This window comes from Neofelis nebulosa, chromosome 1 (genome assembly GCF_028018385.1).
Source record: "Neofelis nebulosa isolate mNeoNeb1 chromosome 1, mNeoNeb1.pri, whole genome shotgun sequence".
In the NCBI taxonomy this organism is placed as follows: domain Eukaryota; kingdom Metazoa; phylum Chordata; class Mammalia; order Carnivora; family Felidae; genus Neofelis; species Neofelis nebulosa.
Genome location: NC_080782.1, coordinates 7,711,969 through 7,736,967, shown reverse-complemented (window position 1 = coordinate 7,736,967; position 24,999 = coordinate 7,711,969). Strand labels below are relative to the sequence as shown.

At 45.7% G+C, this 24,999-nt stretch overlaps 1 long non-coding RNA gene across 2 annotated transcripts; it reads left to right on the top strand.

Annotated features, from left to right (window-relative positions):
* Window positions 1–19,980, top strand: LOC131503812 (uncharacterized). Of its 2 annotated transcripts, none has more exons than XR_009257627.1 (3): window positions 1–537; window positions 11,323–11,391; window positions 17,098–19,980. It is a non-coding gene; the product is annotated as an uncharacterized LOC131503812 (long non-coding RNA). The 2 variants fall into 2 exon arrangements; XR_009257624.1 differs by lacking the exon at window positions 17,098–19,980 and adding an exon at window positions 11,652–11,828.
* Window positions 19,981–24,999: the final 5,019 nt, after the last annotated feature.

Here is a 24,999-nt window from a genome sequence, read left to right as displayed (position 1 = left end):
CTCTCCATCTGTTCTTAAGGTTTTCCCATTTGCAGTCTTTGGTTTCCTTTGAAGTGATCAAAGCCTAGTTTTCTCTTTGTTACTTGAGTTGAAAGAACTACCTTTTTCTGATTATCCCTTAACACCACAGAGAGTACTGAGTTGTTTTGAAAACAAAAATTCCCTAACATGAATCTTTTATTCCCTTTTATCTTTACCTACCTTATGTAACTCTTAATTTCTAAGATGTAGCTCAATACATATCCCATATCCCTTAGCCCCCAACGACTCCCCCCAAAAAACCTACAAAGGAAAAAAAAACAATGCCTCTACTCTTAATGGTGAGCTCTGTTTCTGTTCTCTCTTTTCAGGATTCAGTCCTCCGCAGTCTCTTGATTGCCCTCACGCTGTATTCGACACAGGCTGGAGGGAAGTGTGTTTCATGAAGGCAGTTTCTCGTGCTCTGCTATCCCCCCCAGCACAGCGAAGAGGTTTGAGCTTCTCAGTATAAGCTGCGGGATGGTCTTTAACTTCCAAGAACATACAGTTGGATTGGAGGTAAAATGGCTTTTTTTTTTTTTTTTTTTTTGGTATCAGAATATCTCTAGTTTAAAGATGAAAAGTAGAACTGGGTGGAGGAAGGAAGATCATATAGGGGCGTTCATCGTCTTACTCCCAGTGAATCCTATTCTTTATCTCCCAAAGTAGAAGTCAAGATTCGTGTGCAGATGCTTTTTTCATTACACATACCACTTTCCCCATGAGATTAATGAGCACTGCCACGTTTCGCCTCCGTTGCCAAGCAGGAGTAGTCATTAGGGAACGTCCCAGAGACGTAGTATTGACACCTGAGCGAAGAAATATGGGGGAGCCAATGTTCATCCTATCTTTTGAATTTTTTATCCTTTTGGATGAAATTTTGGATGAATTTTTTATCTTGTTGTCAGTAGCTTCAGCGAAAGCGATTTTTTTTTTCACTTCAGAAGTCTGGGTGATGGTTGCCAACATTTGTAACCCAACTCAGGATGGTTAGACATTTCAAAGGTAGAATGTGTCTACATTTTCAAAACAAGAAGGTCTTGTTTTGAAACAAAACAAGACAAAACAAGAAGGTCTACTTGTTTTAATAATAATGCCACCCTCTCAGATGTTTATAGATGCCCAGATAAACAGATGGGCTCATTCTATATCTATGACCCTGACAACCCAAGAGGCTTTTAAGAGTGGCAGAGGGTCAGGGGCGCCTGGGGGGCTCAGTTGGTTGAGTGTCCGACTTCAGCTCAGGTCACGATCTCGCAGTCCGTGGGTTCGAGCCCCGTGTGGGGCTCTGCGCGGACAGCTCGGAGCCTGGAGCCTGCTTCGGATTCTGGGTCTCCCTGTCTCTCTGCCCCTCCCCCGCTCATGCTTGTTGTCACTCTGTCTCTCTCTGTCAAAAATAAATAAACATTAAGGAAAGTTTTTTTTAATGGCAGAGGTTCACCATCTCGTCAAAAATCACTATGTGTGAATATGAATGTTCATGCACATATGCACATATATCTCGACATACATATGTGTGGAGACATGCACATCTATGAAACTCTCTTAAAGTATGCCACTTTAACTACCTGTACAAAAACAAATATCATCAATTATACATATGTAGTGAAAAAAAAATCCTTAAATGACCTCAGAGAAAAATGATACTAATACCAAAACAAATATCATTCCAAAAATCCTGCCCATTGGTGGCGATATTTTTACTGCTTATTTTCTGATGTAATTTTAGTCTTCCCTTACAAAAACCCTCATATGTCCCCATAAGGTGGAGACCCAATTTGGAAGTTGAAGAAGACAAACTAAATTCAGATGACATAGTCTCTCATAAGTTGGTTCAAGTGTGGAAATAAAAAATCACCAACCTCCCTCCCCCAGGTGTGCTTGAAAAATATTTTGTGGTGCCCAAATTTAGCAAACCCCAGTGCTTCAAGGAACCCAGTTTGAAACTCCTGATTTTGGCTTGTTTACCTACCTTCAAATGATATAAGATAAAAGGCATTCTATTTTAAGTTATAAATAATCTGTAGCTCTTTAGGGAGAGAAAATAAAAACCATTCTAAAAATGTGTGCAAAAAATGAACACACCTTGTCTCTGCGTAGTAAGATTCATTTTATAAAGAGCATCTCTGTAAACCTCAGAATCCCATGAAGTGTGGAGGGAGGCTGGTATCATTTTTAGGCTTGGGGCGTTTAGCTACTTTATTTAGGGTTAAAGAAGAGATGATCCGGGTCTTTGGACTTTAAGTTAGTATGGTTTCCTCGTATCACATGTGCATGGGCTGTTTACACATGAACTTGAAATCAGATCGAATCCCGAGTCCTCATTCCGCTGCTCAGTCCTATAAGCCTAGCTCCTATCAGCTCTAAACCCTGTGCAACACATCTTTCTCTTTCCTGCCCCTAATTTGGGTCCTATTTATACAGTGGCCCGAGCGAAGGTGAGGACTCAGGAGCTCACAGGAGAGCTTGCCAGTTCTGCTCCCAGCTGACAAACAGACCTCCCTTCCGCTCCCCACTGCACTCCCCCAGCCCCCTGAATGGGAAGCCCCACCCAGGTTACACATCAGTCAAGTGCCCCAAACTAAATGAATCTCCAAGAGCGAGGCCCAGGCTTCAGTATTGTTAAAAAACTTCTCCAGGTGATTTTCACTGTGGCCGGGGTTAAGATATCCAATCTGTCCTTGTCACTCTTGCCGAATGAGATAACTCTTCCCTCTTGCCCCATGGGCTGGAGCTCCAGCATGCAGGAAGGAGTGGGTGTCAGCCCATTGTCTCCATGACCCGCGTGCATGCACCTGTGTGTTCACTCTGTTATGATGCACTTACCAGCTATGACATCGACGTTACTTAGAAAACTACTTATCATGCTTAAATGGGCATGGGGATCACCTGAAGATCCTGTTAATGTTCCCAGTCAGTGGGTCTTGGCTGGGGACGGCAATTTGCATGGCTAAACCAGCTCCCAGGGGGCATCAATAGCTGTGAACCGCAGGCCACACTTTGAGGAGCAAAGATGTAGAACATCGAACTGATCAGTCAGTCTCATTTCACATGCACATACATATACGCACAAGTACTCTATTTCGTTGATTGTAATAGACATTTTTTCCACATTTCAACAAATGTGCAGTTGAAATGCATCTTGCAAACAATGGCGGCTTAGGCTTGCTGTTGACCAGGAGACAGCAGACGCGGTTCCCGTTGCCTCTGTGCGGTGTGTGGGTAGACTCAGTCCTAGCCTTCGTCCTGGCTGTCTTATTGATGGCGCTTTGATAAGTCATGAGTGTGTTGTAGCTACAGGATTGAGTTTAAATGACACTTAAAATATCTCCAAAAATTATATATAATTTTTCCCTCAAAGACAAAGTTATAATAAAAAGGCACGAAAACAGAGCAGCAGGGTATAAATGTGTGTTGGTAGAGCGCATATGGCTCTTTGGTAGAATGACTAGATTATCTAACTTACTGAAAAGTGACCATCAGAGGCTTAACGACAGATTGCAACATCTGTTTAAAATATCCACTGCCCTTCCATTCGACCTCTCCCTCCAGGGCCCCTCCTTCCTGTATCTATCTGTGGGAGGAGCATACCCCACACCCAATTCTGACGCGCTTGGCCACATGAGCATGAGTTAATGGCCTGGGAGTAGAGTGACGTATGTATTTCTCAGCACAAGCCACAGGAGCCACCACCACCCGTCTACTGTTTCTCTTCCCCTCTGCGCTGAGGACGGCGTGCCTCTGATAGGGGCCCTGCCCTCAGCCCGGACCCCGGAATGAAGGCCTGTGGAGCAGAGCCACAGCCAACCTGCAAAGCACATTTAACAGGAGTGAGAACTAAACCCTTTGCTGTTTTAAGCCCCAGCGATTTAAGTGGTGTTTGTCACCATGGCACAACTTACCGAAAGCTGACCAAGAGAAGGATCTAAGAAAAGAAGTAGGTGAAAAGGAATTAGTACTGAGATATATGATATGCAGAAGGATTGCCTAGTGCAGGGCAACCCACGCGAGCAAAGGCAGGAGACATTGCCAAATCCCTGAGGAGAGAATGAAGGTGCTCAGAGTAAGGAGAGACTGGTGTGAACCAGACAGGGCTCTAGTACCCAGACCGTCATTAAGGCATCCTGCGGCAGCTTCACTTACAAATTATTTTTCTTAGTCGTTTGAAAGATAGAAGCGTGTCTTATAATCAGTGTTGTCTTGGAATCGTGACCCAGTCACTGGTTCCAGTGGAGGCGCCATGTTGTATTTTGGTGTGTGTGTTGGGGCGGGGGTCTCGTCCCGTTCGTACGCTCATCACTTGGGTGCCCCTTTCTCCAGCATTTTGATTTGAAGTCTGTCAAAGGATTTGTTCATTTCAAGGCTACCTGATGAAGAAAAGGACTAGGTGTAGGTGTATCCTCTGAATAAGGAATCAATTGGGCTATTTTTTAAGGCAAAATTGCCTGTGATCAAGCTCTCCTGGCTCACAGGTCCATGCTCTTTTTTTTGTTTTTTATTTGGATGGCCACCCTTTTTTTTTTTAAGTTATAATTTCATTTTTAAAAATTTATTTATTTATTTATAATAAATTTTTAAAAGTTTTTACTTAAATTCCAGTCCGTTAACATACAATGTAATATCAGCTTATGAGTACCATAGAGTGATTCAGTAATTCTATACATTACTCAGTGCTCGTCATGATAAGTGTGCTTTTTAATCTCCATCACCTCATTGATCCATCCCCTGGACTCCTCCTTCCTGGTAACCATCAGTTTGTTCTCAAGAGTTAAGAGTCTCTTTCTTGGTTTGTCTCTTTCTCTCTCATTTTTTTTCCTTTGCTCATTTGTTTTGTTTCTTAAATTCTACATGTGAGTAAAATCATATGGCATTTGCTTTTCTCTGACTGACTTATTTTGCTTAGCATAATACTCTCTAGCTCCATCCATGTTATTGAAAATGGCAAGATTTCATTCATTTTATGGCTGAATAATATTCCAGTGCATATACATACTATGTCTCCCTTATCCGCTCATCTATCAGTGGACACTTGGGCTGCTTCCATAAGTTGGCTAATTCTGCAATAAACATAGGGGTGCATGCATCCCTTTGAACTAGTGTTTTTGTATTGTGGGGGGTAAATACCCAGTAGTGCAATACTGGATCATAGGGTGGTTCTGTTTTTAATTTTTGGAGGAACCTCCATACTGTTTTCCATAGTGGCTGTGCCAGTTTTCATTCTCATCAACAGTGCAAGAGGGTTCCCCTCTCTCCACATCCTCACCAACACTTGTTGTTTCTTACGTTGTTGATTTTAGCCATTGTGACAGGTGTGAAGTGATATCTTATTGCGGTTTTGACTTGCATTTCTCTGATGATGAGTGATGTTGAACATTTTTTCATATATCTGTTGGCCATCTGTATGTATTCTTTGGAGAAATGTCTGTTCGTGTCTTCTGCCCATTTTTTAATTGGAATATTTGTTTTTTGGGCGTTGAGTTGTATAAATTCTTTATATATTTTGAATACTAACCTTTATCAGATATGTCATTTGCAAATATCTTCTCCTGTTCCATAGGTTGCCTTTTAGTTTTTGATTGTTTCCTTTGCTGTGCAGAAGCTTTTTGTTTTGATATAGTTCCAATAGTTTATTTTTGCTTTTGTTTCCCTGGCCTTAAGAAACCTATCTAGGGGCGCCTGGGTGGCTCAGTCGGTTGAGCGACCGACTTCGGCTCAGGTCATGATCTCACGGTTTGTGAGTTCGAGCCCCGCATCGGGCTCTGTGCTGACAGCTCAGAGCCTGGAGCCTGCTTCAGATTCTGTGTCTCCCTCCCTCTCTGCCCCCCCTCCCCCCACCACAGTCTGTCTCTCTCTCCTTCAAAAATAAAGAAACATTAAAAAAAAATTAAAAAAAAAAAGAAACCTATCTAGAAAGAAGTTACTAGGGCTGATGTCAAAGAAATTACTGCCCGCATTGTTTTCTAGAATTTTTATGGTTTCAGGTCTCACATTTAGGTCTTAATCCATTTTGAAAATATTTTTGTGTATGGTGTCAGAAAGCTTCACCCTTTTTGCACGTTGCTGTCCAGTTTTCCCAACACCATTTGTTAAAGAGATGGTCTTTTTTGGGATATTATATGTACATGATGAATCACTAAATTCTGTTCCTAAACCAGTACTACACTACAAGTTAACTAACTTGAACTTAAATTATAAATAAATAAGTAAATAAATAAATAAGAGACCGTCTTTTCCCATTGGATATTCTTGCTTCCTTCATTGAAGATGAATTGACCGTATAATTGTTGGCTTATTTCTGTGTTTTCTATTCTGCTCTGTTGATCTGTGTGTCTGTTTTTCTGCCAATGCCACACTGTTTTGATCACCACAGCTTTGCAATATAACTTGAAGTCTGGAACTGTGATGCCTCCAGCTTTGGTTTTCTTTTTCAAGATTGCTTTGGCTATTTGGTGTCTTTTGTGGTGCCATACAGATTTTAGGATTGCTCATTCTAGTTCTGTAAAAATGCTATTGGTATTTTGATAGAGATTGCATTGAAAGTGTAGGTTGCTTTGAGTAGTACAGACATTTTAACAATATTTGTTCTTCCCATCCAGGAGCATGGGATGTCTTTCCATTTCTTTGTGTCATCTTCAATTTCTTTCATCCGTGTTTTAGACTTTTCAGAGTAGAGGTCTTTCACCTTTTTGGTTAAGTTTATTCTTAGATATTTTATTATTTTTGGTGCAATTGTAAATGGGATTGTTTTCTTAATTTCTCTTTCTGCTGCTTCATAATTAGTGCATAGAAATGCAAGAGATTTCTGTACATTGATCTTGTATCCTTCAGCTTTACTGAATTCATGATCAGTTCTAGAAGTTTTTGGTTGGAGTCTTTAGGGTTTTAGGAGCGCTTTTCCCCTAAGGTTAGGAACACAAAAGTGATGTCCACTCTCACCATTTTATTCAACATAGTACTGGGAGCCCTAGCCGCAGCAATTAGACAAGAAAAAGAAATAAAAGGCATCCAAATAAGAATGAAGAAGTAAAACTCTCATGATTTTCAGATAACATGATACTATAAATGGATGGCAACTGTTTTGAGATGATAGATACGTTATGGGGATGATGGGAGGAGTTGGGCAGAAGGGTTGTGTCTGCCAACATGTTTTTGTTCTATTTACTTTAGAGGAGGAGGGGACAGAGGTTGGTTATCATCATGAAATCATGGTACATATAAGACATTGAGATTTAGGGTACACAGGTGTGTGTGTATATGCATGTGGTGTCCACACCATGGCCGTTATGCATGGGTTGGACAAGCAATAATTAACGAGGCCACACTTCTATTTTTCTTTTCTTCTTCATTTTGTCTCTATTTGATGAAGAAAACTTACAGAAAAATTTATCCTAGTTTTAGAACGCAAAATATTTTTATTTTTTACTTATAATTTCCTCTCTGTTCTTCTCTAAAATACCCTACCAGCTTTGAATGAGTTGAATGACATTCAGCTAAAATTAACCCACTGGTACAAAAGATTCACATTTCCCTCAGAGATGTAAGGCAAGACAAATAGAACTATAATTACGTTTTCTTTTGGCTTCTATCTCCTCCTTTATTCCTTTTTTTTTTTTTTTTTTTTAAAGAGACAAAGATCTTAATAGAAGTGCTTCTCTCCATACCTGTTGGAAACTCTTTAAATTCCAAGAACTAACTCTGAAGGATTTTTAGGTCAAAGATAAGGGTCGGCCAGACTCGGTGAGCGACAACAACATAACTGGATGTCAGCAGGGATTACTCGGTGGCTTTGAGCCATATTAGGGATGCGGAGTGGGAGTGACTAGATACGGACCATTTGTACAGCTTCAGCGTCACTTGCTCAAGTTGATACAATCGGTCATCCTTGAGCAGCCTGCAGGGTGAAGAGTCAAATGAAGTTCTGAAAATCAGCAGGTGTGTCTGGACAGTGCAAGTAGCCAGCTTAGATTAGGCAGGCAGAAGACTCCGGTTCAAGCCCCACATTTGGATCGGGCATGCATGTACCTCTCCGTACGTTTCTTCAACAAGAAACCATTGTGCTCTCTGGTCTATCTTAGTTCCCCTGCAATATGAAGAGGCTGAACGAGATGGTCTCTTAGCTCCCTTTGAATGCTGATCACCCCACGATTCTGCCACCTCCTCACCCTGTGTGGCTGTCGACAGCCCTCCGCGGGCTTGCCACACGCCCGGCACGGCAGAATCGCCTGGATTGTACCACATTAAACTTGACAGTGTACATAAAGCATCTGCCATCCAGGCACTCTTGGTCAAATTGCTGTCATTCTGCAGAGTCTAATGCAGAGGGCCGCACGATCGCAAGAAACCCTGGACGAGAACTCCATCTTTAACAACGTGGGCTGCACATGGCGGGAGAAGTTTGCTCCCTGCTTTGGCTTCCACACCATTTGCTCAAGTGCAGACACTCTCCAGGGGCCTCTTTCAGACTTGATTGTTTGTAAGGAGTTCTGACAGCGTCTCTTGTGGAAGTTGCTGGAAAGAGTAGCCCCAGGATTGCTTAGCACACAGGAGATGCTAGGTCCTTAATTGTCTGGGAAGACAGTCAAGGAATAAATTACCAGGTTCTGGTATTTCTGAAGTGTCACTGCCATTTGGCTACTGAGCTTGCAAGAAATTGATTACGGTGGGCAGCAAACGTTTGCAGCGATGTGTTACGGGGCCTTGTAATCTCCCAGAGGGAAGGGTTTCTTCTGTAGAACCACTTGTAGAAACTGAGTATCTTCTGTTTCCATCAGGGTGCAGAAAAATAATGTGGCTACTAGGCTACCTTTAGGTTACTTGGCTTCCTACAATGAGGGCAAAGAGGAAAAATGGAAACATTTATAAACGCCATATAAGACGCGACTCATTCTCCATTGCCCCTTTTCCCCATAGTGTTCTTTTTTAAGCTTTGGGGGCTGTCATCGACAGAGCAAATTTTCTCTTGCATGTGTGTATGCCTGCCAAGACTGTACATTTCTCAAGATTATAATAAATGAGTAACCGATACATGGTGCGTAACGCCGTCCTGCTTCCTGACTTCACCTCCTACTCATTTGCCGTCTGTGATCTCCAGCGACTGGCCTAGGTGATGGGAACCCAAAATGAATGGGGCAGTCTCTGCTTTTATGGTGTTCGCTGAAGTCCGGTGGAGACACAGGCACCGAAACAGATCATTAAATGCAATCCAGTGGGTCCACACCTTAGGGGATCATAGGGAAGCTTCACTGGGATGGGCCTTTTAAGGTTGAATTGCCAAGAATCAGCAAGAGTCATCTAGGGAGCGTTTCCTGGAAGAGGGAAGGCATCAGCAAAGCAACAGAGGAGAAACGTGTGGTGTATGTGGGGGAAAGTTCGGTTCTGCAGCAGGCAAGTACAGGGAAGAATCAGAGAGAAGGCTGAAGACCAGGGCTGAGAACAGCCCATAGAAGGCTGTGTTGCCACATAAGGAAATTACTTCTCATTCTCAATTTCATCTTATTGCACAGGCAGCCCTAAGTTTTAGCAGTTTTAATCCCTTCCAATTGAATCTTCTAGCGATGTGGGTCTCAGCCCCCGCCGACGCTAAGTCACATGCAGAGCTTTAGAGATGCTTAACGCTCAGTGTATTCAGTACCAAGTGGTCAAGATGCAGACATCGGGACTCTTCTAACTTCCCAGGCGGTTACAGTGTTTAGCCCAGGAGGGTAAGAAACGTAAATTCTAGGCACCACTTAATTACCTTTGAAATTCACATCCCTTCCTCATTGTGATTCTCCCTGATCACTCTGTGCACCATCACGGTCACGCATAAATTGATTGACAATTAAAAAACATATACTGCAGTATACTTTCATACGGGTTTTTTTTGTCAAAGGCTCACAATAATCTTTCTAGAAAATGCACTCCTAGTAGTGGCGGAGTGCTGGTATAATTTCACAGGCCACCGCTGTCCTCCCCCCATTCAGTGCCCGAAATCCCAGGTTTCTGTCTCTCTTACCACTCACCTCCCGATGATTTACTGCCCTGCCATGTGTGAGTTGTTTCTCTTGTGTCCTTAGAAATTAGACTTTTGGGGTGCCTGGGTGGCTCAGTCGGTTGAGCGTCTGAGTCTTGATTTCGGCTCAGGTCATGATCTCAAAGTCGTGGGATGGAGCCCCTGTCCAGCTCTGCACTGAGCACGGAGTCTGCTTAAGATTCTTTCTCTCCCTCTCTCTCTACCCCTCCCCTGCTCACGCTTTCTCTCTTTCTCTGAAAATAAGTAAACAAACATTGACAAAAAGAAATTAGACACTCCTGTGTGACACATCTGACTCGAAAGCCAAGTCGCCAATTTTAAATAAGCAAAGGAGAGTTAGACCAGTTCTCTGGGTTGCTAAAATTCTGTAAACCTTTGGTCTGTTTCATCACGTTGTCTATTTTTAACAGTCGTGAGATTTTGGAGACTGGGTTCGGGAACAACCACATCTAGGCTTTCCAAGTGAATTCTAGCAAAAGAGATGCTATTTCTCTTATGAAAACAGATGTGGAGGAGAGAGATGGTCTTGGGAGATCAATAGATCAGGGTTGGAATCCTGAATCTGACCAGCAAGCTACCTGGGCTAGTGCTCACCCCTCAGAGCCCTGTCCTTGGCTATAGAAGCATTTAATGCTGTCGGGCTGCTATGGTGACTTATGTAGAATGTTGACCATTAGTCTCTGGGACCTGAAAATGTCAGTGTTGGGCTTTTTCTGCTTCTTCATTTTTGTTTTTATTTTAGAGAGAGAAAGAGAGCGCAAGCAGGGGAGAGGGGCAGAGGGAGAGAGGGAATCTTAAGCAGGCTCTAGCTTCAGCATGGAGCTCAACGACCCTGAGATCATGACCTGCGCTGAAATCAAGAGTCAGACGCTGAACCAACTGAGCCGTCCAGGCGCCCTGTGTCAGTGTCCTTTTTAAGCAGCAATAAGATTATGTATGTGATACCAGTTCTACTGCAGTTAGAGTTTCTGGAAGATGCTTCACTCACAAGGCAGAGACACGCATGCTTATTAAACAGCCGTCGTATCTCAGGTTGCATGCTAGCCTCACATAAACAAGGATGATGGACGAGAGCTCCTGTCTCCAAGTATCTGAAGATAATCACTGTTAATTTTCAGCTAATGCCCAAACTGCAGAATGTATTATATAAATTATATAACCATTAAAAATAGTGATTTGGAGGCTCATTGGGTAGCTTGGATAACTTCTGCCGGATGTTACTGTGTGAGAAAAGCAAGATTCAGAAAAGGCATAGAAAATACTCTTTTTGTTTGTTTGTTTGTTTTTTAAAGTGACAAAACCGTGTGGACATGGGCTTTCACATAATGAGTAAATGCCTGTGAAGATGTGTGCCGGAACCAGTAAGTAGAGGCAGACAGACAGACACCCACTTCCAGGCCTCAGCTTAGCTGGCCTGGTGGGGTGGGGGGAGGGGGCAACTCAACACGAGGTGTTAGGGAGGGTGACGAGGGTGGGCAGTAAAAGCTCTCTTTCAGGTAAAAGTGTGTGTGTGTGTGTGTGTGTGTGGTTTTTCAGAAAGAGATGTAGTCATTTGTCATTGTTGAAAAAGATGTAGCTCTTTTTTTTTTTTTAACTCTTTTTTAATGTTTATTTATTTTAGAGGGAGGGAGAGTGAGTGTGGGGAGGGGCAGAGAGAGAGGGAGACACAGAATCCGAAGCAGGCTCCAGGCCCTGAGCTGTCAGCACAGAGCCTGACACGGGGCTCGAAACTCACCAACCCAGAGATCATGACCTGAGCCGAAGTCGGACTCTCAACCGACTGAGCCCCCCCAGGCACCCCGAGATGTTGGCTCTTTAATTCAACACGAAAGGCTGTCATGGGCTGAATTATATCTCCCAAAAAAGATACATTGAAGTCCTAACCTCCAGTACGCCCGTCTGTGACCTTATTTGGAGATAAGGTCATTGCCGATGTAATTAGTTAATGTGACACGTCCCCACGTGAAGACAGATGCTCACAAAGAGGCACCACATGAAGACGAGGACAGACGTGATGCTGGGACAGCAAGGGAATGGCAGTCACTGGAACCACCAGGAGCTGGAAGGGGCAGGAAGGACCCCCCCCCAGCGCCTTCAGAGGGAGTTTGGCCTTGGCCCTGCCCACACCTTGATTTTGGACTTCTGGCCTCCAGGACTGTGAAAGAATAAACTTCCACTGTTCTAAATCACAACATTGTGGCACCTTGTTACCACAGTCCTGGGAACTGAATATAGACGCAATTCTTGATGGTGTTTTATAACCTGACTTTTTTATGTAACAAAATATTTCCATGTCATTAAAGCTTCGGCTACAGTATCCAAGATGGAGTTTTACATCTACTCTGAAAGTATGACTGCATTTTGTATCCTGTAAACTGACCTTATCGAGTAAACCCGACCTGGCCGCTCCCGTCGGCCTCTCGAGGGCAGGCTGGAGATCTGGAGTTGGGGCCTTTTCACAGACGCTTAAACCCACGGCTAGGACCCTGTGCTGCGCCCACGGGCCGTGTCCTCATTTCTCCTTTGCGGGCATGGAGTGCTGGGCTCTCTCCAAGCCTCGCGCTAGGTGCTGAGGATACCACACAGGCCACGGTGTCGCACGTGTGCCCTGGCACGTGGGTTTTTGGGAAACTTGGCCAGAGCAGTGAGGCCCAAGCCGGCACAGGAGCCTTGGACCTTCGAGAGGTCTTGGGACTGAGCAGGAATCTGTGTGGACAGACCTGGACCCACTGACAGCCCCGGGGGTCAAGGGCTCTCCCTTCCCCAGAGCAAGCCCTGAAGACCAGAGCAAGGAAGCTTCTGGTGAGCCTGTTTGGATAGATGCTCAGACTCAAAATTATATTTATTTATAGAAAATTAAGAACTAGTGTTCATAGTAGACTCTTCTATGGCACAAAACAGTACTACCTATATTCTTACATGTACTAACTTATTTAACTTCATGATATGCTAATGCCCTACATACTGTAATCACCCTCATTTTACAGACGTTTAAAACTGAAGCACAGACAGGCTAAGCCACTGGCCCGAGGCCACAGAGCCAGTAGGAGACAGAGCTAGGAATTTGAATGCAGGCAGTCTGGCTGCAGGGGCTAGGTTTACACCCGCTTGGCTACGTGTCTTTGAACAATATTCCGGACTTTTTGATCTGATAACATATGGTGTTGGTCTTCACATTTTAAAGGGGTAGAAATAACCAAGAGGAAAAAAAATGGAATCGTCTTATAACGTTAAAAAGGTACAAAATACTTTTACTCTAGAGGAAATCAGGTTGAAAAGTTATTCAGTAAACTTGAAGTGCCTTCGTGCAAAGGAGAGGGTATGGGCTTGAGGAGTGCAGTCAGACATGAGGAAGGACTTTCTGGGGGGGGCAGGGTCAAAGGTCATCAACTAGGACCTCTTGGCTTGAGGAGTGCAGTCAGACACGAGGAAGGACTTTCTGGGGGGGATAGGGTCAAAGGTCATCAACTAGGACCTCGCCCCCCCCTCCCCCCCCCCCCCCCCCCCAGCAGCCAAGCTTCTATCTGGTTCTGGAAGAAGCCAAGCTTCTATCTGGTTCTGGAAGGAACAAGTCTGGCCAGGGCTCTTAGGGGCAGCTCCTGCTTCCAGAACCGGTTTGGTCAGTGGACATTACTGCCTTGCTTCATAGGCACCGAGTTAAAGCACCGTCATCATTGAGGAGGGCACCTGTTGGGATGAGCACTGGGTGTTGAATGGAAACCGATTTGACGATAAATTTCACATTAAAAAAAATAAAAATAATAAAAATAAAAAAGTAAATACATTGGATGAGGTGAAAACAAACGAGCAAACAAAAGATTGCCTCTCCAGATGCCCGCGGGAGAGGGTTTAAGCGTGTGAGGAGTGACACAGTGTCTTAATGATTCCTTTAGGTAAAGGGGAGCTAGGCCAATGCGGGCATTTAAATGGCTGGATTTAAAAGTTAATGAAGTGCTGAGAAACCAACAGGCGCAGACAAGGAGAAGGCAGCGGGAGCTGCAGCGAGTTTGATGAGGACGGGACAGGCCCCCTGCGCAGCCAGCAGGGACGAGAGAGAGAAAGAGAGAGAGAGAGAGAGAGAGAGAGAGCGAGCAGTCTGCAAACCACACCACCGCCTGCTGCCTGTCAGCTCCAGCAGCCCCCCCCCCCCCCCCCCCCCCCCCCCCCGAGAGCCAGTCGGGCCTGTGACCTCCTTGCTTGGAAGTTCCTGCCTCCCCAGCTGTCCTCATTCGGAGAGCTCGTCCTGGCTTTGATCGAAGCTTGTAAAATGCTAGCCCTTTTGCCCCATTCGTTCCCAGATAAGAATCTCTCCCTCTTTCCCCCAAAGGCCGTGTTTTTCTAAGCAGGAATCTTTTTCCTTGATGATGCAACACTGAGTTCTGGCATTAGAAGGGAGAGCAAAACCCTAATTGCCTTTCAGCGTGTGTGGAGGTCACGGATGAGGGCGACGTGAACTCTGTCACACTGAACGTTTAGTCTCCAGCGAATGTGCGCACGGGTGACAAAGCCAAGGTCCCGGTGACTGGAGACAGAGCGGTGGATAGATCCGGAGTTCTAAAGTGATGCCTGGCTTGGCTCGGAGTGGTTTCTCCGATTCGTCCGAGGCCGGAGTGTTCAGGTCAGGCATTACTAGGCTGGGGGGACCTTCTCCCGTTCCGTCTGGGATGCAGAATGCCTGCCTGGGAGAAGTCAGCTTCTTGTGGTCATTCGGTGGTGAAGGGGGACGGGCAGGGCCAGGGTCCTCTGTCAACTGGTGTTGTTGAAAACAGTGCTCATTTCGGAATCCTCCGGAAACCAGCAAAGCCCAGCCCACTGTGTCCGGGGTAAGAGGGTGATGGGATAGTGTAAGTGGTAGGACCTGGCCCCCTTTTCCTCTCTGAAGACCCTGTTGGTCAGAGAAGCTATGCCACTGTCCGAATGCCTACGTCCCCCCGGAATTCCCATGCTGAAATCCTGACCCCACAGGTGACGGTGGTAGGAAGTGGGGCCTTTGAGAGGTGCTTGGGTCATGAGGGTGGAGCCTCATGAATGGGATTGGTGCCCTTATGAAAGAGGCCCTAGAAAGATCCCTCACCTCTGTAAGGGTGATATAAGGACACAGTGAGACATTTGCAACTCAGAAGAGGGCCGTCACGGGACCGTGCTGGTGCCTCGATCTCGGGCATCCGGACTCCAGGACTGTGAGCTGTTTGTAAGCCCCGCGGGCCGTAGTGTTTTGTTACAGCAGCAAACTTGTCTTGGACTAAGACAAGCTCCTGACGCCTCCACAGAGATTGGTGCCTGCCGGCCATCAGGGCCTGTATGAGGGCCCGCGTGAGAGGGACGGCAGCTCGTCCTCGAGGAGCTCACACCCAAGTGCAAGAGAGAGACCGGGACTAAGTGTGCAGAGAAGACACAGTCACACACGACCCACTCAGCCCACATGTGCTTGTGTCCTTCTGCACATGGGGGAGACATCGTGTCAAGAGCCGAGAGACATCTGTCTGCATTCTATGGGGAAGAGCTAGACACACAGCGGCTGTAACGGGTACACACGGTGCCGAGACGGCCGTGAACCCCAGGAGAAGTTAGAGCAGGGTGAGGACGATGGGGGGCATGTTTAGGTGACGTACACGCTCAGGGAGTCTTGGTGAGAAAAGACATTCAGGCAAAGACTTGAAGGAGGCAGGGAGTCAGCATGCGGGTACCTGGAGAAGAACGTCCCCGGCCGAGGGAACACTCTGGGGTCTGAGCCCTGGAGCGCACCTGCCGTACTTAAGGAACACCAGGGCTCAGTGTGGTCAGAGTGGCTCACGTGGAGGGGAGAGGTCGGTGGGGTCAGTGAGGAAAGGGGGCAGCTCCTGTTAAGTCTGGGGGGCCACGCAGAGGCCTTTGACTCTTATTCCGGATTCCACATGAGGTGCAGTCTGGTCCAGAGCGAAGGGATGGCTAGCTTGGGTTGCACGTGAGGAGGAGTTCATATTGGGAGCCCCCGATTCAGAAGCTACTGCAGCAATCGGGGGAGAGGTGACGGGGTCGGGGGCAGAGGTGGAAGCCGAGGAGGGCATAGGGAAGAAGGGAGAGCCCACAGGACTTGATTATGGGGCGTGAAGGAGAGACTCACAGGCTTTAAGAACAGGGGCTGGAAGGATGGAGTTGCCACTAAATGAGAGGGAATCTGCCGGTAAGGTTCAGCCTCGAAGAGATCCTTGTGTTGGATATCCAAGTGGAGGTACCGAGCAGGCAGGTGGATGCACAAGTCTGGGTTCAGGAAAGTGACCTGGATGCAAAATATGAATTTGGGGGTCATGGCACATGGATGGTATGATCGTTAGTTTTCATCGAATACTCACAAGGTATTGCTATGAAGGTATTTTGTAGGGGTGCCTGGGTGGCTCAGTCGGTTAAGTGTCTGACTCTTGATCTCAGCTCAAGTCTTGATCTCAGGGTTGTGAGTTCAAGGCCCTCGCTGGGCTCCGTGCTGGGCATGAAGCCTACTTAAAAAAAAAAAAAATAAGAGAAAGGAAGGAAGGATTTTGTAGATATGATTAGATGTAGATGTGGTCAAATCGATCAACCTTGAGTGAAGGAAGTTGCCCTTGACACAGTGGGTGGGCCTTGTCTGAGCAGTTGAAGGCCTTAAGAGCAGACACTGAGGTTTTTCAAAGAAGTTCTGCTTCCAGACTGCAGCATCGATGCCTGCCTGGAGGTCAATTGATTTTTGGGGGGGTGGGGGGTGGGGGGGAAGATGAGATGACTAACATCAGGTTTCAGTGTGGATGGGAATGAACTCATAGAAAGGATGGAGTTGGGAATACAAGAGAGGAAGGTGGCCTGGCTGGAGCAGGGCTCCAGAGGGGTGTAGGTTGGCCTTGATCTCTGCTGGAGCAACGCCCTTGAGTAGGTCAGGGGGGCGAAGCACTCAGGAAGGTCGGCCTTTGATGGACATGTGGCTCTATCTCTAGCAGTTGTCAAATTTGCAAGTGCCTCCGAATTCACCCAAAGGCTTGTTAAAACACAGAGTTTGGGGCTCCACCCCAGAGTTTTTAGGCCTGTGATGTGACCTGTAGATTTACATTTCTTCCAAGTTCCCAGCGGACCCTGATGCTGCCGTTCCAGGACCGCAGTCTGAGGACCACCGACTGACAGTGAGTAGATGGGAGGCATCTGTGGAAACACAGATGCATGATGGAAGAGAGGTGTGGTTGGGGGCAATTTCCCAGTCAAGCGGAAGGCCAGGCCGCTAGCTGCAAAGGGGGAGAAGAGGTTGTGGGTGCCTGAGGAGAGAGGAAAAGCTGGGGAAATAGTCACCGAGGAGAAACGGGAGAGAGAGTGAACCACGGTTGACACATCACATGTTTGACATCACTATGGTCCACCGGAGCCTGTCCATCATGAATTCCAGGTGAGACCAGGCAACGTGCTGTGGTTTTTGCCCAGCTACATCCAGTTGGCAGAGGGCTGGATTTCAGAGCAGTGGTGTGGCTGAGCAAGTATGAAACAGCATGAGGGCAAGAGAGTCGAGGATATAGGCAGAGAAAAATGGCAGCGACTGCACAAGGAAGCGAGCTGAGAAAGGGTGGGTGAGAAGGAAGGTGGGGAGGGCCGGAGGGAGGACGGGTGGTGGCTGAAGCTGCTGGGAGGGGAGGGCCAGGGAGCCAAGCCAGAGGCCCTGGGCTGGATGCACTGTGTCTGGAAATACTAAAACTGCCCGGAATGAAACAGGAGTGAGTGGTTTGGGTGAGTGACTGACTTCGGCAGAGAACTTCTAGAAATGACAGGAGGAGTGGGCAGCCTCCCGTCAGTGGGGAATACGGTTGGTGGCATGGGATTCAAAGTCGGCAGGCTGTAAGGAGGGGAGAGGGATTGAGCCCAACAACACACAGCAGAGATGTAGAGACAGTGCCGGGGACGGGGACAGGATAGCAGAGTCCAGGCACGTCCCTCTGAGCAAAGGACATCTACGCAGAGGCCTGGACGCAGGAAGAAGCCAGCCTCGTGAAGACCACAGGTGAAACATTCGGACAGACAGAGGGACAGGCTCCAAGGATGGATGCAGCTGGTGTGGGCAGGAAAACACGCGAAGGAGGGAGAGCGTGCTGGGAGGGTCGTGAGCCAGGCAGGCCCCGCAGCAGACGCAGTCAGATGGTCCGAGACAGTGCGGAGAGACCAAGTTCACGGGCCCCAGCAAGGGGTATGGACTTGATTCCAGTAAGAAGTGGAAGCCAGTACAGGGTGTTAAGCAGGGAGCCGTGTGATCTGGTTCACGTTGGTTTACCCTGGCTGTCACACAGGGGGTGGACGGTGAAGGGCAGGAAGAAACATCTGGAAGCCCGCTTCAGACCAAGGCCCTTGGAGACAGTGCTTGCTATGCGCCTGGATGGCCTTGTGCAAGCGCTTCCATAACCTAGGGGATGGGAAATAGTCTTTTCTTCATGTTGCAGCTGGGGAAACCGAGGCACGGAGCTTTACCTCGGCCAATAAGAGATAGAGCCAAGATTCAAGCCTGGGTCCAGATTCAAGGCTCGGAGCTCCGTGTGCTGTTCCGTGGGCTCGGATGAGGGGAGAAGGAGGAGTGCTGGTGTGGAGAGGGCAGGGGCAGGAGACGTTTTGGAGACAGAACTGGCAGGATCTGAGTGACACGTGGACTGTGAGGCCGAGTGAGAAATTAAGACGCGAGGTCTGCGCCACTGTGTGGATGGATGGTGGTGCCACCTGCCAAGACGGGAAGTGCAGTGAAAGCAGCAAGTTTGGAGGAGAAAACTATTAGCTTTGAGTATGAAAAGTTAGGGATGCCTTCCAGAAACTTCCATGCATTTTGGGGTAGGCAGTGGGATATAGTCCAAGAAGCTGGGGAGCCGCTGGAGCTGGAGAGGCAGCCTGAGGCATCACCCCATGCAGGTGGTCTTTAGACTGGTGGGGAGGGAGTGGGAGGAGGTGCAGGAGAGAGAGATGTGGGCCGAGCCTGAGCAGCACCAACCTGAGTGGTCAACAAGAGGGGATTTCAGTAAAAGACACGAAGGGAGGGCAGCCAGGAGGTGGGAGGACACCAGGAGAGGGCTGCGTGAACTCCTGGCTGGCACTGCCTCTCTGGTGGTCTCATGACTCTGGGAACAGACAGCAAGGGCCATCGATCTGAGTCTACCCCCCTGGGTCAATGTTTGCCCGGACAGAAGGGCATCCCAGGCTCTCCCAGATGAAGGCGTCAACCACAGTGTCCAAGGTCTAGCCCCCCTAGAGCTTGACACCCCGGTTTTGTATTTAGCTGCCAGCTGTGTTATAGGGACACTGCAGGCCGAAGGATGGGTACTGATCCTTGATCATGGTCTAATGAGGGGTCATGAGACCCATCCAACCAAGGTGGATCCTGGGATCCTTTGGGGGATTCAGACCAGCCTGAAAAGCAGATTTGTCTGAAAAAAAAAAAATCCTACATCATGGGCCGCCTCCTACCTTCTTTCAACATCTCTGTTTTGTTTCCCATGAGGAAATCCCCAGCCTGGAGGATCTGAGGCCTGCTTGCTTCTTCATCCTGGGCCAGCTGCAAATTTTCAAAAATATTCTAGATCATTCCTTCCTACATGTTTTGGCTTCACACAGAAGCTGATTTTGAATTTAAGGTGAGCATTTGTAAACTTTTACTTAACACTTTTTTGCATTAAAAAAACTAAACTCCTATATTGTCAAGATTATCTAAGTTTGTTGAAGGTTTTCCCTGACAAAATTGAAATATTCCATTATGTTCCTTTTCTGGTTGGATGATAATGATTTACTCTAAAAAATACATGACACAGATCTTTGGCTCTTGTGCTGCATTCCTGTATGAAGCTTAACGGTCTTATCTGGAAACAATGAAGAATAACCCTGAAAGGCCAAGTAGCATTCTGGCTATGAATAGCTCAGTCCTGTGTGATCACAGAACACCAGACAACAAGAAATGCATTCAGATAAAATATGAGTAGGACACAATGAAAACATATTTCTCGTTGCCCTCGACCACCTGTATGTGCATTTGACGCATTGATGCTTTTGTCTTAGGGTACCTAGTCTGTGTCCTCGTGGGACACGAAAACACAGCTTTAATGATACGCTCTAAATTTATTCTGGAGGCACCGATGTGATCATTTGCTCGCGAATCGGGCGCCGGATCGTTTATTCTTGTATTACGTCTTGCGTTATTTTCATCTCCATGTGTCTTGTTGCCCCCACTACCACGAAGCATCTCTTCAATGCTTCCCGCGCCTGGCATCCGTCAAAGGGAGGGTTGTTTCCCGCATTTGGAAGCACCTTCCGAATGGAGGGGGCACTACAGATCGGCAGTGTGGATGTCATATCCCCGTGCTGGCGGAGAAGTAGCGACAGAAATCCTCATCTGGAACCGGCTGGTTTCTTTTTGACCGATCAGGGAGTTCTTCCTACCTGCTTTGTGCTAGAGTTGTCTTTGGCACGTAGAATACCTTATTTTAATTGAATTATTCCACTAAACCTCACCCCAACCCAGGGGGGCATATAGTCTTGTCTGAGATTCAGAAAAGAGAAGTGAGCTTGTGTCTGTCAATTCAGGAACACGTCATGGTGTCAGTCCCAGCCCAGTGTTGCTCAGAGCCTGGTGATGGGGACTTCCTTTGTGCTTTATTTACATAATTAAATATTATTATTATTATCATTATTATTATAAAATCTGTCCTAGAGAAATTTTGATGGCCTGTAGAGTAGAATTAAAGTTGTATTTTCTGCCATCCACTAGTAACTCATTTATGTATTGACTACCAGGCTTTTTCTAGGGGTGTGTGTGTGTGTGTGTGTGTGTGTGTGTGTTATTTTAACATATTTGGATTTGGGTTCACACCATTAATAAATTTCATAGTCTACTTTTTAATCACTTGATATTATATTGTGCACGTTTGCACGGTGTTAATTTTTTCCAAGGTGTGGCTTTTATAGGTAACCTAGTGGCTGTATTGTGATTTACTTAACATTTCCCTTGCTGGTGACTCCTCAGTGCTTGACAGTTTCCTTCTTCTTATTTTCAAAAGGTTCCATAAGCAAATATATGCATAAATCTCTGGCTCCTTCTCCAGGCCTGGTTTCTTTTCTTTTTTGTTTCTTTTACTATAATTTCTTGTCAAGTTAGCAAACATACAGTGCATATACAGTGTGCTCTTGGTTTGGGGGGTAGATTCCCATGAATCATCACTTACATACAACACCCTGTGCTCATCCCAATGAGTGTCCTCCTCAATGCCCATCACCCATCTTCTCCTCCCACTCCTGCCCCCCATCAACCTTCAGTTTGTTCTCTGTATTTGAAAGTCTCTGTATTTGAACGCCACCTGGGTGGCTCAGTCGGTTGAGCATCCGGCTTCGGCTCAGGTCATGATCTCATGGTTTGTGGGTTCGAGCCCCGCGTCGGGCTCTGTGCTGACAGCTCAGAGCCTGGAGCCTGCTTTGGATTCTGTGTCTCCCTCTCTCTCTGCCCCTTCCCTGTTCATGCTCTGTCTCTCTCTCTCTCTCAAAAATAAATAAATAAACATTTTTTAGAAAATTAAAAAAAAGAAAACAAGCAAAAAAAGAAAGTCTCTTATGGTTTGCCTCCCTCTCTGTTTGAAACTATTTCTTCCTCTTCCCTTCCCCCATGATCTTCTGTTACATTTCTCAAATTCCACATATGAGATATCTGTCTCCCTCTGACATCTTATTTCACTTAGCGTAATACCTTCCAGTTCCTTCCACACTGCTGCAAATGGCAAGATTTCATTCTTTCTCTTTGCCGAGTAGTATTCCATTGTATACATAAACCACATCTTCTTTATCCGTTCATCAGTTGATGGGAATTTGGGCTCTTTCCATACTTTGGCTATTGTTGATAGTACTGCTATAAACATCGGGGTGCATGTGCCCCTATAGATCAACATTCCTGTATCCTTTGGAAAAATACCTAGTGGTGCTAGTGCTGGGTCATAGGGTAGTTCTATTTTTTTTTTTATTTTAAAAAAAATTTTTTAACGTTTATTCATTTTTTTTTTTTGAGACAGAGAGAGACAGAGCATGAACGGGGGAGGGTCAGAGAGAGGGAGACACAGAATCTGAAACAGGCTCCAGGCTCTGAGCTGTCAGCACGGAGCCCGACGCGGGGCTCGAACTCAGGGACCGCGAGATCATGACCTGAGCCGAAGTCGGCTGCTCAACCGACTGAGCCACCCAGGCGCCCCAGGGTAGTTCTATTTTTAATTTTTTGAGGAACCTTCGCACTTTTCCAGAGTGGCTGCACCAGTTTGCATTCCAAACAACAGTGCAAGAGGGTTCCTGTTTCTCTACATCCTGGCCAACATCTGTTGTTTCCTGAGTTGTTAATTTTAGCCACTCTGACAGGAACGAGGTGGTGTCTCATTGTAGTTTTGATGTGTATTTCCCTGATGATGAGTGACGTTGAGCATCTTGTCCAGGCATGGTTTCTAAAACTGGGATCACTGGATTCCATGCCATGTGCTCTTGTGTGATACATGTAGAGAAATTGTTTATCATGCAAGATGCTTCTCTGAGTTATGACAGAGTGGATGTAAATGATCTGGTGTCTTCCTGTCTTCTTGGAGGCTGGCGATGTTTGGATGCATGTTTATATGTGTAGGGGACGTACGTGTTAGTGAACAATGCTAATTCTTCTCAGATTTGCCGTTTTCTTAGCAGAAATTGTTCCTAGACCCAAGTCACGAGCTGCTTGTGAGTTGCAGTTTTTTTGGAAGTGCAAATTTCATCTTCCTAGGTGGCCTTTACAGTATGTTAGTAAGATTTTGGAAGCAGCTCAAAAATGCCAGCCAGAAAATATTTTAATCTAAAAAACCCCACTCCCACCAGGGCACTATAATCTGAAAGGTACTTTCAAAGGTGATCTCTGAAGCTTCAATAGAACCAAGTATTTTCCTTAAAAAGCGAAGAAAAATGATGTGACAAACATGAGAAGTAAGTCCTGTAGGGGGACACAGAAGTGCTTGCCACATTGATACACATTTGTGAAGATTCCAGGTACATAAGTGATTTATAATCCTTCTGGAGTTAGGGAAGAAATATGATGAATTTTTCATTTAATTTTCCAAAACTTAACTTCGCCTCCTGTAGATTTTCTATCATCCATCTGTTCCCAAGGCCCCTTGTTATCCTTCCTGTCTGACTGGTTAAACACATAACCTTTTAATTTATTTTTGAATAGCGTCCCTAAAGGAAATCTAGGGAAGATAAAGGCCAGGAGGTCATTTCAATTTTCTCTTCAATCTTTTGTGCTTTCTCTTCCACCCTCCCTAAATTGTAAAGTAATTAGATTCTTGCATTGTTTTGCTTTTTGAACTTCTACAAACATTCGCTTTTATTTTCCATATTGTTTTACTAGCTATGCAATGCTCCTCTAGATGGGTTAGGAGCGCACAGCAATTCATTTGAAAATGGTCTGTTTTATGTTTATTTCCTTCTCCTTTTTTCCTCACAGAATCTAATGCCTCATCACTGTGGTTTTCCTGGCTTTAATTGTCAGCTGTACGCTGGGGTTCGTGGTACTTTGCTCTTTCCCGTGCTTTCCTTTGTTCTGATTCTTGCCTTCGCTTCTCTTCCCGCTCTGCCCCTTGGCAGAGAGCAGGTTTTCAGATGTTGCAGCACATCTGGTCCATTTATAGACAATAACTTCCGATTGTTTGTTTCCTCTTCTAGGTTTTTGTTGGGATTCATGGAGTCATAGAATGAATGCTAGCGTTGCTGTTTTCCCTCATCTATATATAATATTTCTCACACCACTTTTTTGTGACTTTCTTCATTCTAGTTCTTCAGTTTATTTTTAAATCCTACAAAACACATTCTCCAAAGGTTAAGCTTAAGCAAGGTTCTGATATAGGTGTTATTTAGGGAGAGCAAAGTGAATTCAGACTTCCATGTCAGTGACTACCTTCTGTTTTTACACGTTCATGTATTTTTTCTATGATTTGACTATGTATAAAAAAGCTTCCCAGAATATTATCTTTTGTTATCTTGGTGTACATTTGTACAAGAATATTCCATTGAGACAAGACAATAGGACATGTTTTTTTTCTTTCTTTCTTTTGGCTAGGAAATCCCCAAAGAGAATTCTTTCCGTTTCCAATTCAGACAAAGCTTCTCATCCCCGAGGAACTATTTCCACAGTAAGGTTAGGAACAAGGAGCTCTCACAAATTACAAATCATTCTCCATTCCCAGAAAGGTGTTTTTGGAAAGAGATCCTCTCCCCATGGGGTGTGAAGTTTGTCACCCTCTCTTCTCTGGATTCCAACAAGTAGGTGTCAAGCCTACATTTGTGAGCAGCTTTTGTGCTCTTTTAAAAATGCGGAACGAAAGGAAAAGATTCAGATCATTGCAAACCTTTCACATAGAAACCCATTTGGGAAAAATGAAGGTTTTCAGGACAACTTACCAGCTCTATGTTGTGATGTACTCAGATCTCACCCACATAGTCACACGAATGGTGTCTTTGTTCTGGTTGGGAAATGATGCATCACCAGCAATATATTTTACTTTGAAATGCTGTGAAATCTAGTATTTTTTCCCCTGTGAATGTGGTGATGTAAACCAGGTTTTAGTAATTTTAATAATCCAAGATTGGGGTCCTTTGACTCTCCCGAAAGATATAAAAGGTACTATATCCTGTTTTGTGTCTTTATATGCAGAGATTCCGTTGAATAGGCATTTTGTTTCTTAAGGTTCTTTTGTCTGGGGGGGCTGTGTAGGTGGGTGGGTGAACAGTGGGAGAACAGAGTATTAGATAGGCTGAAGATCCAATGTTGGCAGGTTCAGCCTGCTCTGTAAGGGAAGAAGGAGTTTGGATAAGATACTCTTCTATAGTTACCAAAGTGGGGCTGGAGACAGGGTCTGCACATTCTCATAATGGAAGAGTAGGATGCGGCACTCTGCTGTATATTTTTCACTTGTCAAGGGCTCTGAGCATTCAGGGACATGATGGTAGATGGTGCA